At 46.4% G+C, this 14582-nt stretch overlaps 10 non-coding genes across 10 annotated transcripts; all 10 read left to right on the forward strand.

Annotated features, from left to right (window-relative positions):
• The first annotated feature begins 80 nt into the window (after window positions 1-80).
• On the forward strand, window positions 81-153 carry trnav-uac (transfer RNA valine (anticodon UAC)). The gene has a single exon. It is a non-coding gene; the product is annotated as a tRNA-Val (tRNA).
• Window positions 154-1813: 1660 nt separating this feature from the next.
• Window positions 1814-1895, forward strand: trnal-aag (transfer RNA leucine (anticodon AAG)). The gene has a single exon. It is a non-coding gene; the product is annotated as a tRNA-Leu (tRNA).
• Window positions 1896-3020: 1125 nt separating this feature from the next.
• trnav-uac (transfer RNA valine (anticodon UAC)) lies at window positions 3021-3093 on the forward strand. The gene has a single exon. It is a non-coding gene; the product is annotated as a tRNA-Val (tRNA).
• Window positions 3094-4753: 1660 nt separating this feature from the next.
• trnal-aag (transfer RNA leucine (anticodon AAG)) lies at window positions 4754-4835 on the forward strand. Its single transcript has one exon. It is a non-coding gene; the product is annotated as a tRNA-Leu (tRNA).
• Window positions 4836-5960: 1125 nt separating this feature from the next.
• trnav-uac (transfer RNA valine (anticodon UAC)) lies at window positions 5961-6033 on the forward strand. Its single transcript has one exon. It is a non-coding gene; the product is annotated as a tRNA-Val (tRNA).
• Window positions 6034-7693: 1660 nt separating this feature from the next.
• Window positions 7694-7775, forward strand: trnal-aag (transfer RNA leucine (anticodon AAG)). Its single transcript has one exon. It is a non-coding gene; the product is annotated as a tRNA-Leu (tRNA).
• A 1125-nt stretch (window positions 7776-8900) lies between these two features.
• Window positions 8901-8973, forward strand: trnav-uac (transfer RNA valine (anticodon UAC)). The gene has a single exon. It is a non-coding gene; the product is annotated as a tRNA-Val (tRNA).
• Window positions 8974-10633: 1660 nt separating this feature from the next.
• On the forward strand, window positions 10634-10715 carry trnal-aag (transfer RNA leucine (anticodon AAG)). Its single transcript has one exon. It is a non-coding gene; the product is annotated as a tRNA-Leu (tRNA).
• A 1125-nt stretch (window positions 10716-11840) lies between these two features.
• trnav-uac (transfer RNA valine (anticodon UAC)) lies at window positions 11841-11913 on the forward strand. Its single transcript has one exon. It is a non-coding gene; the product is annotated as a tRNA-Val (tRNA).
• Window positions 11914-13573: 1660 nt separating this feature from the next.
• On the forward strand, window positions 13574-13655 carry trnal-aag (transfer RNA leucine (anticodon AAG)). The gene has a single exon. It is a non-coding gene; the product is annotated as a tRNA-Leu (tRNA).
• The last annotated feature ends 927 nt before the right edge of the window (window positions 13656-14582 follow it).

Below are 14582 nucleotides of genomic sequence, written 5' to 3' on the forward strand. Positions count from 1 at the left end.
AAACAGAAAGGTGAAAGGTCGAATGGCTTCAACTTTCTGTGCTGGATGCCACTGAGCTGCAGCGGGGACGACCGAGGCTTGTTTCTGTAGTGTAGTGGTCATCACGTTCGCCTTACACGTGAAAGGTCCCCAGTTCGAAACTGGGCAGAAACTGCTTTGCTCTTCAACTGCAGCCTTTGACTTCGACAAGAACGGAGCTTTCTTGCTTGCTTTCCCATGTGCAAACCTGCCTTCGAGTTTGCTCGAATAAATCGTCGCTCGTAGTGCAATGCAATGCCGCTCCGTTTAATTACTGTGCAAAAGCATTGTAAAGTTTTTCTCCAACCTGGTTCTGATCATATGCCATTCTGTTTGAGAGTGTAGTTACCCCCTTCTGATCCTTCCACGAAAAGCATTACCGCATTCGCATTCCTTGCGCAGGCGGCCCGGTTCAAAGACAGGGAAGAAGCTGATGTGCTGGTGTCACAGTGCACCACGGATTCCTCAACTAGTCTGTCTGTCAAATGTATCCCAAAGTCGTCTCTGAAAGACCTCATTTGGAAGGTGTCTGTCGTTATTCAACGTGTGAGAATTGGCACCAGAGGTCCTGAATCATGTTTTGGAGCAGTTCGCACGTTAGTGGCTCATTCAATCAGCAACAGCAATGAAAGAAATTCCACTCTCAGAGGAACCTCTGGACCTGTGCTTTCATAGCGTCGCTAGTATTAAGGTGCGCCCCGAGATCTAAGCCAGGTTGGAACGGAAACGGAGGAATCGACAGAGAGGCTACAGAATGACATCGCATCCATTTGGTTTTCATTAAATCACTGACGAGCAGGAAAATGTAAACGGGGAGGGCGAGTGGGGAAGTGAGGCAGTTGCAGCTCTGGAGAAAGTCCTTCGTTGTGATTCACTCAGCAACCAGAGACGTGACGGTGACTCAGGCGTGAGAGCTCTTCACATCGTGAACAAAAAGCAATCAAGGGCAGTTAGCACCTCTTCCGGAGTGGGGGTGGGGTGAGGTAATTACCTTTTGACTTCTGTTACTATGTTCGGAAACTGCCTTTTGGATTGAGGTGAAGAGAAACTGCATTTCTAAAAAGCACCATGGAACTTGTTAAACTTTATTGAGTCGCTTATTCTCATCGATTCCCACACAGGTTTCCAACTCAGTTGGTATCCATGAGGCTCATGTCCAGGTGCAATCTGCAGCAAATTGCACGGTTAGGTAAAAGGCAAGGAAAGTGGCATCTCGAACCGGCCCCGAGGTCAGACCTTCCTCACAATGTAATCTGTCCTTCTCGAATTGTAATGCTACCTCCGGTTTTAGGGTGGAACATTCTTTGGGAACCTTATTCTGCAAAACAGACACAGTGACTGAAACTATGCTGCACGGTATGATTTGGGACACGGCCTGCTCAGCTTTGTGCATTTCCCCTGTAGTCCGGTGTGTTTCATGTTCCGTGTAAACGTGAAAGTTGTCCTGTTTCGAGCAATGGGTGAAATCATTGAGCAAAGCAAGAATCGAAATTGCAGTAATGTCAAGTAGCTCATGGTAATTTGACCCAATCATAATCGATCATATATTCTCACGCACTCACAGATACATCTGTAGCTGAATCGAAGTCTGAGAAGATAGACTCAGTTTACCAGTGATTTTTGTCTGGATTGATGGGCTATCGTTAACTGCTGAGAAATTGATATTGTAGACGGGCACATCCCAGCAGCTGTGCGAGTCGGAGAGGGATCATGGAACCCTTTTCACGTGAGTTTACATCTGTTGTTATGCAGGAACACAATTGGAAGTGCAAGAAAATGGAGTCGTGGGCGTGTTGGTAGTGTGGCCGAGCGGTCTAAGGCGCTGGATTAAGGCTCCAGCCTCGACAGAGGCGTGGGTTCGAATCCCACCGCTGCCATTTCTGCGGAGCAGCTAGTTTAAATGCTGTTTCGATCCCCTGCGGCATTTCTGTTTAAAACAGAAGCAAAATGAGTTTGCATCCCGGGGAATTGATTGTGGTGTTGGTAAGTGCCGAATTTTCCAAAGTGTCTGTGCTGTCATGCTCGTGTTCGCCTCCCGCGCGGAAAATCGCCAGCGGCTCTACTCTTGCTTTCTGTTCCAGGCAAGTTGAGCTTTTACTGGAACCGAATGGAGACTGCTATTTCATCGTTGTTGCGAAACAGAGTCCTGCGGTGACTCGACTCGTCGTTATTTGGTTTTCTGGCCAATGAGAAAATCGTTCCAATGTATTTCGATGTCATATGTTATTGAATTTCTCCCACTTCCTTCATTTCAGTCCTGGAGTCATCGGAAGGGAAAGGTAATCTAATCGAGACTGTGATTGGTGAAATTCACTTTTTATGGCCCATTCTTATTATGTTCTTTTTTTGTCTCTTTGCAGCATTGTCTGGGAAGTGGTGGTGCACTCAGGCTCCAGTATGTTTGAAAGAGTAGTTTGGAATTGCCCTGTTGTTAGTTGTGTGATTACGTTATGGCTCATGCCCCCTGACTGTCTCACATTTAGCATTCATGCTCGCTGTGTCTGAAAATGCATTTGGTTTTCCCGTTTTGTTTGTGTTCCGTGTTAAATGCTTTCTGTTTTGCGATTCGCTCAATACATTACGAATTAACAGGGTTTCTGAGGTAACTTCCAGCTGCAAAAATCCTCAACTGAGAATCTGGGAAATTTTCACGGAGTATGGTCAGTCGGAGCAAAAGTAAGGAAGTCGTTCGTTTCTGCAGTGTTTCACAATGCTACCTTTCCCGTGAGCAGTCGAACAGACGAAAAGATTTTGCCACAGACTGCGACGGTAAGCTCCGCAAAAACGTAATTCTTTAAAGCAGGTGTAAGCGACACAACGTTATTGGGGTACACCGCGTGGAAACAGATACTTCGGTGTATCTCGTCCATGCTCACCACATAGCCAAAATTAAACAAGTCCCATTAAACAACGAGCTAACGGAAACAGAAAGGTGAAAGGTCGAATGGCTTCAACTTTCAGTGCTGGATGCCACTGAGCTGCAGCGGGGACGACCGAGGCTTGTTTCTGTAGTGTAGTGGTCATCACGTTCGCCTTACACGCGAAAGGTCCCCAGTTCGAAACTGGGCAGAAACTGCTTTGCTCTTCAACTGCAGCCTTTGACATCGACAAGAACGGAGCTTTCTTGCTTGCTTTCCCATGTGCAAACCTGCCTTCGAGTTTGCTCGAATAAATCGTCGCTCGTAGTGCAATGCAATGCCGCTCCGTTTAATTACTGTGCAAAAGCATTGTAAAGTTTTTCTCCAACCTGGTTCTGATCATATGCCATTCTGTTTGAGAGTGTAGTTACCCCCTTCTGATCCTTCCACGAAAAGCATTACCGCATTCGCATTCCTTGCGCAGGCGGCCCGGTTCAAAGACAGGGAAGAAGCTGATGTGCTGGTGTCACAGTGCACCACGGATTCCTCAACTAGTCTGTCTGTCAAATGTATCCCAAAGTCGTCTCTGAAAGACCTCATTTGGAAGGTGTCTGTCGTTATTCAACGTGTGAGAATTGGCACCAGAGGTCCTGAATCATGTTTTGGAGCAGTTCGCACGTTAGTGGCTCATTCAATCAGCAACAGCAATGAAAGAAATTCCACTCTCAGAGGAACCTCTGGACCTGTGCTTTCATAGCGTCGCTAGTATTAAGGTGCGCCCCGAGATCTAAGCCAGGTTGGAACGGAAACGGAGGAATCGACAGAGAGGCTACAGAATGACATCGCATCCATTTGGTTTTCATTAAATCACTGACGAGCAGGAAAATGTAAACGGGGAGGGCGAGTGGGGAAGTGAGGCAGTTGCAGCTCTGGAGAAAGTCCTTCGTTGTGATTCACTCAGCAACCAGAGACGTGACGGTGACTCAGGCGTGAGAGCTCTTCACATCGTGAACAAAAAGCAATCAAGGGCAGTTAGCACCTCTTCCGGAGTGGGGGTGGGGTGAGGTAATTACCTTTTGACTTCTGTTACTATGTTCGGAAACTGCCTTTTGGATTGAGGTGAAGAGAAACTGCATTTCTAAAAAGCACCATGGAACTTGTTAAACTTTATTGAGTCGCTTATTCTCATCGATTCCCACACAGGTTTCCAACTCAGTTGGTATCCATGAGGCTCATGTCCAGGTGCAATCTGCAGCAAATTGCACGGTTAGGTAAAAGGCAAGGAAAGTGGCATCTCGAACCGGCCCCGAGGTCAGACCTTCCTCACAATGTAATCTGTCCTTCTCGAATTGTAATGCTACCTCCGGTTTTAGGGTGGAACATTCTTTGGGAACCTTATTCTGCAAAACAGACACAGTGACTGAAACTATGCTGCACGGTATGATTTGGGACACGGCCTGCTCAGCTTTGTGCATTTCCCCTGTAGTCCGGTGTGTTTCATGTTCCGTGTAAACGTGAAAGTTGTCCTGTTTCGAGCAATGGGTGAAATCATTGAGCAAAGCAAGAATCGAAATTGCAGTAATGTCAAGTAGCTCATGGTAATTTGACCCAATCATAATCGATCATATATTCTCACGCACTCACAGATACATCTGTAGCTGAATCGAAGTCTGAGAAGATAGACTCAGTTTACCAGTGATTTTTGTCTGGATTGATGGGCTATCGTTAACTGCTGAGAAATTGATATTGTAGACGGGCACATCCCAGCAGCTGTGCGAGTCGGAGAGGGATCATGGAACCCTTTTCACGTGAGTTTACATCTGTTGTTATGCAGGAACACAATTGGAAGTGCAAGAAAATGGAGTCGTGGGCGTGTTGGTAGTGTGGCCGAGCGGTCTAAGGCGCTGGATTAAGGCTCCAGTCTCGACAGAGGCGTGGGTTCGAATCCCACCGCTGCCATTTCTGCGGAGCAGCTAGTTTAAATGCTGTTTCGATCCCCTGCGGCATTTCTGTTTAAAACAGAAGCAAAATGAGTTTGCATCCCGGGGAATTGATTGTGGTGTTGGTAAGTGCCGAATTTTCCAAAGTGTCTGTGCTGTCATGCTCGTGTTCGCCTCCCGCGCGGAAAATCGCCAGCGGCATTACTCTTGCTTTCTGTTCCAGGCAAGTTGAGCTTTTACTGGAACCGAATGGAGACTGCTATTTCATCGTTGTTGCGAAACAGAGTCCTACGGTGACTCGACTCGTCGTTATTTGGTTTTCTGGCCAATGAGAAAATCGTTCCAATGTATTTCGATGTCATATGTTATTGAATTTCTCCCACTTCCTTCATTTCAGTCCTGGAGTCATCGGAAGGGAAAGGTAATCTAATCGAGACTGTGATTGGTGAAATTCACTTTTTATGGCCCATTCTTATTATGTTCTTTTTTTGTCTCTTTGCAGCATTGTCTGGGAAGTGGTGGTGCACTCAGGCTCCAGTATGTTTGAAAGAGTAGTTTGGAATTGCCCTGTTGTTAGTTGTGTGATTACGTTATGGCTCATGCCCCCTGACTGTCTCACATTTAGCATTCATGCTCGCTGTGTCTGAAAATGCATTTGGTTTTCCCGTTTTGTTTGTGTTCCGTGTTAAATGCTTTCTGTTTTGCGATTCGCTCAATACATTACGAATTAACAGGGTTTCTGAGGTAACTTCCAGCTGCAAAAATCCTCAACTGAGAATCTGGGAAATTTTCACGGAGTATGGTCAGTCGGAGCAAAAGTAAGGAAGTCGTTCGTTTCTGCAGTGTTTCACAATGCTACCTTTCCCGTGAGCAGTCGAACAGACGAAAAGATTTTGCCACAGACTGCGACGGTAAGCTCCGCAAAAACGTAATTCTTTAAAGCAGGTGTAAGCGACACAACGTTATTGGGGTACACCGCGTGGAAACAGATACTTCGGTGTATCTCGTCCATGCTCACCACATAGCCAAAATTAAACAAGTCCCATTAAACAACGAGCTAACGGAAACAGAAAGGTGAAAGGTCGAATGGCTTCAACTTTCTGTGCTGGATGCCACTGAGCTGCAGCGGGGACGACCGAGGCTTGTTTCTGTAGTGTAGTGGTCATCACGTTCGCCTTACACGTGAAAGGTCCCCAGTTCGAAACTGGGCAGAAACTGCTTTGCTCTTCAACTGCAGCCTTTGACTTCGACAAGAACGGAGCTTTCTTGCTTGCTTTCCCATGTGCAAACCTGCCTTCGAGTTTGCTCGAATAAATCGTCGCTCGTAGTGCAATGCAATGCCGCTCCGTTTAATTACTGTGCAAAAGCATTGTAAAGTTTTTCTCCAACCTGGTTCTGATCATATGCCATTCTGTTTGAGAGTGTAGTTACCCCCTTCTGATCCTTCCACGAAAAGCATTACCGCATTCGCATTCCTTGCGCAGGCGGCCCGGTTCAAAGACAGGGAAGAAGCTGATGTGCTGGTGTCACAGTGCACCACGGATTCCTCAACTAGTCTGTCTGTCAAATGTATCCCAAAGTCGTCTCTGAAAGACCTCATTTGGAAGGTGTCTGTCGTTATTCAACGTGTGAGAATTGGCACCAGAGGTCCTGAATCATGTTTTGGAGCAGTTCGCACGTTAGTGGCTCATTCAATCAGCAACAGCAATGAAAGAAATTCCACTCTCAGAGGAACCTCTGGACCTGTGCTTTCATAGCGTCGCTAGTATTAAGGTGCGCCCCGAGATCTAAGCCAGGTTGGAACGGAAACGGAGGAATCGACAGAGAGGCTACAGAATGACATCGCATCCATTTGGTTTTCATTAAATCACTGACGAGCAGGAAAATGTAAACGGGGAGGGCGAGTGGGGAAGTGAGGCAGTTGCAGCTCTGGAGAAAGTCCTTCGTTGTGATTCACTCAGCAACCAGAGACGTGACGGTGACTCAGGCGTGAGAGCTCTTCACATCGTGAACAAAAAGCAATCAAGGGCAGTTAGCACCTCTTCCGGAGTGGGGGTGGGGTGAGGTAATTACCTTTTGACTTCTGTTACTATGTTCGGAAACTGCCTTTTGGATTGAGGTGAAGAGAAACTGCATTTCTAAAAAGCACCATGGAACTTGTTAAACTTTATTGAGTCGCTTATTCTCATCGATTCCCACACAGGTTTCCAACTCAGTTGGTATCCATGAGGCTCATGTCCAGGTGCAATCTGCAGCAAATTGCACGGTTAGGTAAAAGGCAAGGAAAGTGGCATCTCGAACCGGCCCCGAGGTCAGACCTTCCTCACAATGTAATCTGTCCTTCTCGAATTGTAATGCTACCTCCGGTTTTAGGGTGGAACATTCTTTGGGAACCTTATTCTGCAAAACAGACACAGTGACTGAAACTATGCTGCACGGTATGATTTGGGACACGGCCTGCTCAGCTTTGTGCATTTCCCCTGTAGTCCGGTGTGTTTCATGTTCCGTGTAAACGTGAAAGTTGTCCTGTTTCGAGCAATGGGTGAAATCATTGAGCAAAGCAAGAATCGAAATTGCAGTAATGTCAAGTAGCTCATGGTAATTTGACCCAATCATAATCGATCATATATTCTCACGCACTCACAGATACATCTGTAGCTGAATCGAAGTCTGAGAAGATAGACTCAGTTTACCAGTGATTTTTGTCTGGATTGATGGGCTATCGTTAACTGCTGAGAAATTGATATTGTAGACGGGCACATCCCAGCAGCTGTGCGAGTCGGAGAGGGATCATGGAACCCTTTTCACATGAGTTTACATCTGTTGTTATGCAGGAACACAATTGGAAGTGCAAGAAAATGGAGTCGTGGGCGTGTTGGTAGTGTGGCCGAGCGGTCTAAGGCGCTGGATTAAGGCTCCAGCCTCGACAGAGGCGTGGGTTCGAATCCCACCGCTGCCATTTCTGCGGAGCAGCTAGTTTAAATGCTGTTTCGATCCCCTGCGGCATTTCTGTTTAAAACAGAAGCAAAATGAGTTTGCATCCCGGGGAATTGATTGTGGTGTTGGTAAGTGCCGAATTTTCCAAAGTGTCTGTGCTGTCATGCTCGTGTTCGCCTCCCGCGCGGAAAATCGCCAGCGGCTCTACTCTTGCTTTCTGTTCCAGGCAAGTTGAGCTTTTACTGGAACCGAATGGAGACTGCTATTTCATCGTTGTTGCGAAACAGAGTCCTACGGTGACTCGACTCGTCGTTATTTGGTTTTCTGGCCAATGAGAAAATCGTTCCAATGTATTTCGATGTCATATGTTATTGAATTTCTCCCACTTCCTTCATTTCAGTCCTGGAGTCATCGGAAGGGAAAGGTAATCTAATCGAGACTGTGATTGGTGAAATTCACTTTTTATGGCCCATTCTTATTATGTTCTTTTTTTGTCTCTTTGCAGCATTGTCTGGGAAGTGGTGGTGCACTCAGGCTCCAGTATGTTTGAAAGAGTAGTTTGGAATTGCCCTGTTGTTAGTTGTGTGATTACGTTATGGCTCATGCCCCCTGACTGTCTCACATTTAGCATTCATGCTCGCTGTGTCTGAAAATGCATTTGGTTTTCCCGTTTTGTTTGTGTTCCGTGTTAAATGCTTTCTGTTTTGCGATTCGCTCAATACATTACGAATTAACAGGGTTTCTGAGGTAACTTCCAGCTGCAAAAATCCTCAACTGAGAATCTGGGAAATTTTCACGGAGTATGGTCAGTCGGAGCAAAAGTAAGGAAGTCGTTCGTTTCTGCAGTGTTTCACAATGCTACCTTTCCCGTGAGCAGTCGAACAGACGAAAAGATTTTGCCACAGACTGCGACGGTAAGCTCCGCAAAAACGTAATTCTTTAAAGCAGGTGTAAGCGACACAACGTTATTGGGGTACACCGCGTGGAAACAGATACTTCGGTGTATCTCGTCCATGCTCACCACATAGCCAAAATTAAACAAGTCCCATTAAACAACGAGCTAACGGAAACAGAAAGGTGAAAGGTCGAATGGCTTCAACTTTCTGTGCTGGATGCCACTGAGCTGCAGCGGGGACGACCGAGGCTTGTTTCTGTAGTGTAGTGGTCATCACGTTCGCCTTACACGTGAAAGGTCCCCAGTTCGAAACTGGGCAGAAACTGCTTTGCTCTTCAACTGCAGCCTTTGACTTCGACAAGAACGGAGCTTTCTTGCTTGCTTTCCCATGTGCAAACCTGCCTTCGAGTTTGCTCGAATAAATCGTCGCTCGTAGTGCAATGCAATGCCGCTCCGTTTAATTACTGTGCAAAAGCATTGTAAAGTTTTTCTCCAACCTGGTTCTGATCATATGCCATTCTGTTTGAGAGTGTAGTTACCCCCTTCTGATCCTTCCACGAAAAGCATTACCGCATTCGCATTCCTTGCGCAGGCGGCCCGGTTCAAAGACAGGGAAGAAGCTGATGTGCTGGTGTCACAGTGCACCACGGATTCCTCAACTAGTCTGTCTGTCAAATGTATCCCAAAGTCGTCTCTGAAAGACCTCATTTGGAAGGTGTCTGTCGTTATTCAACGTGTGAGAATTGGCACCAGAGGTCCTGAATCATGTTTTGGAGCAGTTCGCACGTTAGTGGCTCATTCAATCAGCAACAGCAATGAAAGAAATTCCACTCTCAGAGGAACCTCTGGACCTGTGCTTTCATAGCGTCGCTAGTATTAAGGTGCGCCCCGAGATCTAAGCCAGGTTGGAACGGAAACGGAGGAATCGACAGAGAGGCTACAGAATGACATCGCATCCATTTGGTTTTCATTAAATCACTGACGAGCAGGAAAATGTAAACGGGGAGGGCGAGTGGGGAAGTGAGGCAGTTGCAGCTCTGGAGAAAGTCCTTCGTTGTGATTCACTCAGCAACCAGAGACGTGACGGTGACTCAGGCGTGAGAGCTCTTCACATCGTGAACAAAAAGCAATCAAGGGCAGTTAGCACCTCTTCCGGAGTGGGGGTGGGGTGAGGTAATTACCTTTTGACTTCTGTTACTATGTTCGGAAACTGCCTTTTGGATTGAGGTGAAGAGAAACTGCATTTCTAAAAAGCACCATGGAACTTGTTAAACTTTATTGAGTCGCTTATTCTCATCGATTCCCACACAGGTTTCCAACTCAGTTGGTATCCATGAGGCTCATGTCCAGGTGCAATCTGCAGCAAATTGCACGGTTAGGTAAAAGGCAAGGAAAGTGGCATCTCGAACCGGCCCCGAGGTCAGACCTTCCTCACAATGTAATCTGTCCTTCTCGAATTGTAATGCTACCTCCGGTTTTAGGGTGGAACATTCTTTGGGAACCTTATTCTGCAAAACAGACACAGTGACTGAAACTATGCTGCACGGTATGATTTGGGACACGGCCTGCTCAGCTTTGTGCATTTCCCCTGTAGTCCGGTGTGTTTCATGTTCCGTGTAAACGTGAAAGTTGTCCTGTTTCGAGCAATGGGTGAAATCATTGAGCAAAGCAAGAATCGAAATTGCAGTAATGTCAAGTAGCTCATGGTAATTTGACCCAATCATAATCGATCATATATTCTCACGCACTCACAGATACATCTGTAGCTGAATCGAAGTCTGAGAAGATAGACTCAGTTTACCAGTGATTTTTGTCTGGATTGATGGGCTATCGTTAACTGCTGAGAAATTGATATTGTAGACGGGCACATCCCAGCAGCTGTGCGAGTCGGAGAGGGATCATGGAACCCTTTTCACATGAGTTTACATCTGTTGTTATGCAGGAACACAATTGGAAGTGCAAGAAAATGGAGTCGTGGGCGTGTTGGTAGTGTGGCCGAGCGGTCTAAGGCGCTGGATTAAGGCTCCAGCCTCGACAGAGGCGTGGGTTCGAATCCCACCGCTGCCATTTCTGCGGAGCAGCTAGTTTAAATGCTGTTTCGATCCCCTGCGGCATTTCTGTTTAAAACAGAAGCAAAATGAGTTTGCATCCCGGGGAATTGATTGTGGTGTTGGTAAGTGCCGAATTTTCCAAAGTGTCTGTGCTGTCATGCTCGTGTTCGCCTCCCGCGCGGAAAATCGCCAGCGGCTCTACTCTTGCTTTCTGTTCCAGGCAAGTTGAGCTTTTACTGGAACCGAATGGAGACTGCTATTTCATCGTTGTTGCGAAACAGAGTCCTACGGTGACTCGACTCGTCGTTATTTGGTTTTCTGGCCAATGAGAAAATCGTTCCAATGTATTTCGATGTCATATGTTATTGAATTTCTCCCACTTCCTTCATTTCAGTCCTGGAGTCATCGGAAGGGAAAGGTAATCTAATCGAGACTGTGATTGGTGAAATTCACTTTTTATGGTCCATTCTTTTTATGTTCTTTTTTTGTCTCTTTGCAGCATTGTCTGGGAAGTGGTGGTGCACTCAGGCTCCAGTATGTTTGAAAGAGTAGTTTGGAATTGCCCTGTTGTTAGTTGTGTGATTACGTTATGGCTCATGCCCCCTGACTGTCTCACATTTAGCATTCATGCTCGCTGTGTCTGAAAATGCGTTTGGTTTTCCCGTTTTGTTTGTGTTCCGTGTTAAATGCTTTCTGTTTTGCGATTCGCTCAATACATTACGAATTAACAGGGTTTCTGAGGTAACTTCCAGCTGCAAAAATCCTCAACTGAGAATCTGGGAAATTTTCACGGAGTATGGTCAGTCGGAGCAAAAGTAAGGAAGTCGTTCGTTTCTGCAGTGTTTCACAATGCTACCTTTCCCGTGAGCAGTCGAACAGACGAAAAGATTTTGCCACAGACTGCGACGGTAAGCTCCGCAAAAACGTAATTCTTTAAAGCAGGTGTAAGCGACACAACGTTATTGGGGTACACCGCGTGGAAACAGATACTTCGGTGTATCTCGTCCATGCTCACCACATAGCCAAAATTAAACAAGTCCCATTAAACAACGAGCTAACGGAAACAGAAAGGTGAAAGGTCGAATGGCTTCAACTTTCAGTGCTGGATGCCACTGAGCTGCAGCGGGGGCGACCGAGGCTTGTTTCTGTAGTGTAGTGGTCATCACGTTCGCCTTACACGCGAAAGGTCCCCAGTTCGAAACTGGGCAGAAACTGCTTTCCTCTTCAACTGCAGCCTTTGACATCGACAAGAACGGAGCTTTCTTGCTTGCTTTCCCATGTGCAAACCTGCCTTCGAGTTTGCTCGAATAAATCGTCGCTCGTAGTGCAATGCAATGCCGCTCCGTTTAATTACTGTGCAAAAGCATTGTAAAGTTTTTCTCCAACCTGGTTCTGATCATATGCCATTCTGTTTGAGAGTGTAGTTACCCCCTTCTGATCCTTCCACGAAAAGCATTACCGCATTCGCATTCCTTGCGCAGGCGGCCCGGTTCAAAGACAGGGAAGAAGCTGATGTGCTGGTGTCACAGTGCACCACGGATTCCTCAACTAGTCTGTCTGTCAAATGTATCCCAAAGTCGTCTCTGAAAGACCTCATTTGGAAGGTGTCTGTCGTTATTCAACGTGTGAGAATTGGCACCAGAGGTCCTGAATCATGTTTTGGAGCAGTTCGCACGTTAGTGGCTCATTCAATCAGCAAAAGCAATGAAAGAAATTCCACTCTCAGAGGAACCTCTGGACCTGTGCTTTCATAGCGTCGCTAGTATTAAGGTGCGCCCCGAGATCTAAGCCAGGTTGGAACGGAAACGGAGGAATCGACAGAGAGGCTACAGAATGACATCGCATCCATTTGGTTTTCATTAAATCACTGACGAGCAGGAAAATGTAAACGGGGAGGGCGAGTGGGGAAGTGAGGCAGTTGCAGCTCTGGAGAAAGTCCTTCGTTGTGATTCACTCAGCAACCAGAGACGTGACGGTGACTCAGGCGTGAGAGCTCTTCACATCGTGAACAAAAAGCAATCAAGGGCAGTTAGCACCTCTTCCGGAGTGGGGGTGGGGTGAGGTAATTACCTTTTGACTTCTGTTACTATGTTCGGAAACTGCCTTTTGGATTGAGGTGAAGAGAAACTGCATTTCTAAAAAGCACCATGGAACTTGTTAAACTTTATTGAGTCGCTTATTCTCATCGATTCCCACACAGGTTTCCAACTCAGTTGGTATCCATGAGGCTCATGTCCAGGTGCAATCTGCAGCAAATTGCACGGTTAGGTAAAAGGCAAGGAAAGTGGCATCTCGAACCGGCCCCGAGGTCAGACCTTCCTCACAATGTAATCTGTCCTTCTCGAATTGTAATGCTACCTCCGGTTTTAGGGTGGAACATTCTTTGGGAACCTTATTCTGCAAAACAGACACAGTGACTGAAACTATGCTGCACGGTATGATTTGGGACACGGCCTGCTCAGCTTTGTGCATTTCCCCTGTAGTCCGGTGTGTTTCATGTTCCGTGTAAACGTGAAAGTTGTCCTGTTTCGAGCAATGGGTGAAATCATTGAGCAAAGCAAGAATCGAAATTGCAGTAATGTCAAGTAGCTCATGGTAATTTGACCCAATCATAATCGATCATATATTCTCACGCACTCACAGATACATCTGTAGCTGAATCGAAGTCTGAGAAGATAGACTCAGTTTACCAGTGATTTTTGTCTGGATTGATGGGCTATCGTTAACTGCTGAGAAATTGATATTGGAGACGGGCACATCCCAGCAGCTGTGCGAGTCGGAGAGGGATCATGGAACCCTTTTCACGTGAGTTTACATCTGTTGTTATGCAGGAACACAATTGGAAGTGCAAGAAAATGGAGTCGTGGGCGTGTTGGTAGTGTGGCCGAGCGGTCTAAGGCGCTGGATTAAGGCTCCAGCCTCGACAGAGGCGTGGGTTCGAATCCCACCGCTGCCATTTCTGCGGAGCAGCTAGTTTAAATGCTGTTTCGATCCCCTGCGGCATTTCTGTTTAAAACAGAAGCAAAATGAGTTTGCATCCCGGGGAATTGATTGTGGTGTTGGTAAGTGCCGAATTTTCCAAAGTGTCTGTGCTGTCATGCTCGTGTTCGCCTCCCGCGCGGAAAATCGCCAGCGGCTCTACTCTTGCTTTCTGTTCCAGGCAAGTTGAGCTTTTACTGGAACCGAATGGAGACTGCTATTTCATCGTTGTTGCGAAACAGAGTCCTACGGTGACTCGACTCGTCGTTATTTGGTTTTCTGGCCAATGAGAAAATCGTTCCAATGTATTTCGATGTCATATGTTATTGAATTTCTCCCACTTCCTTCATTTCAGTCCTGGAGTCATCGGAAGGGAAAGGTAATCTATTCGAGACTGTGATTGGTGAAATTCACTTTTTATGGTCCATTCTTTTTATGTTCTTTTTTTGTCTCTTTGCAGCATTGTCTGGGAAGTGGTGGTGCACTCAGGCTCCAGTATGTTTGAAAGAGTAGTTTGGAATTGCCCTGTTGTTAGTTGTGTGATTACGTTATAGCTCATGCCCCCTGACTGTCTCACATTTAGCATTCATGCTCGCTGTGTCTGAAAATGCGTTTGGTTTTCCCGTTTTGTTTGTGTTCCGTGTTAAATGCTTTCTGTTTTGCGATTCGCTCAATACATTACGAATTAACAGGGTTTCTGAGGTAACTTCCAGCTGCAAAAATCCTCAACTGAGAATCTGGGAAATTTTCACGGAGTATGGTCAGTCGGAGCAAAAGTAAGGAAGTCGTTCGTTTCTGCAGTGTTTCACAATGCTACCTTTCCCGTGAGCAGTCGAACAGACGAAAAGATTTTGCCACAGACTGCGACGGTAAGCTCCGCAAAAACGTAATTCTTTAAAGCAGG

The sequence above is a fragment of the Chiloscyllium punctatum genome, chromosome 18 (assembly GCF_047496795.1).
Source record: "Chiloscyllium punctatum isolate Juve2018m chromosome 18, sChiPun1.3, whole genome shotgun sequence".
Lineage (NCBI taxonomy): Eukaryota > Metazoa > Chordata > Chondrichthyes > Orectolobiformes > Hemiscylliidae > Chiloscyllium > Chiloscyllium punctatum.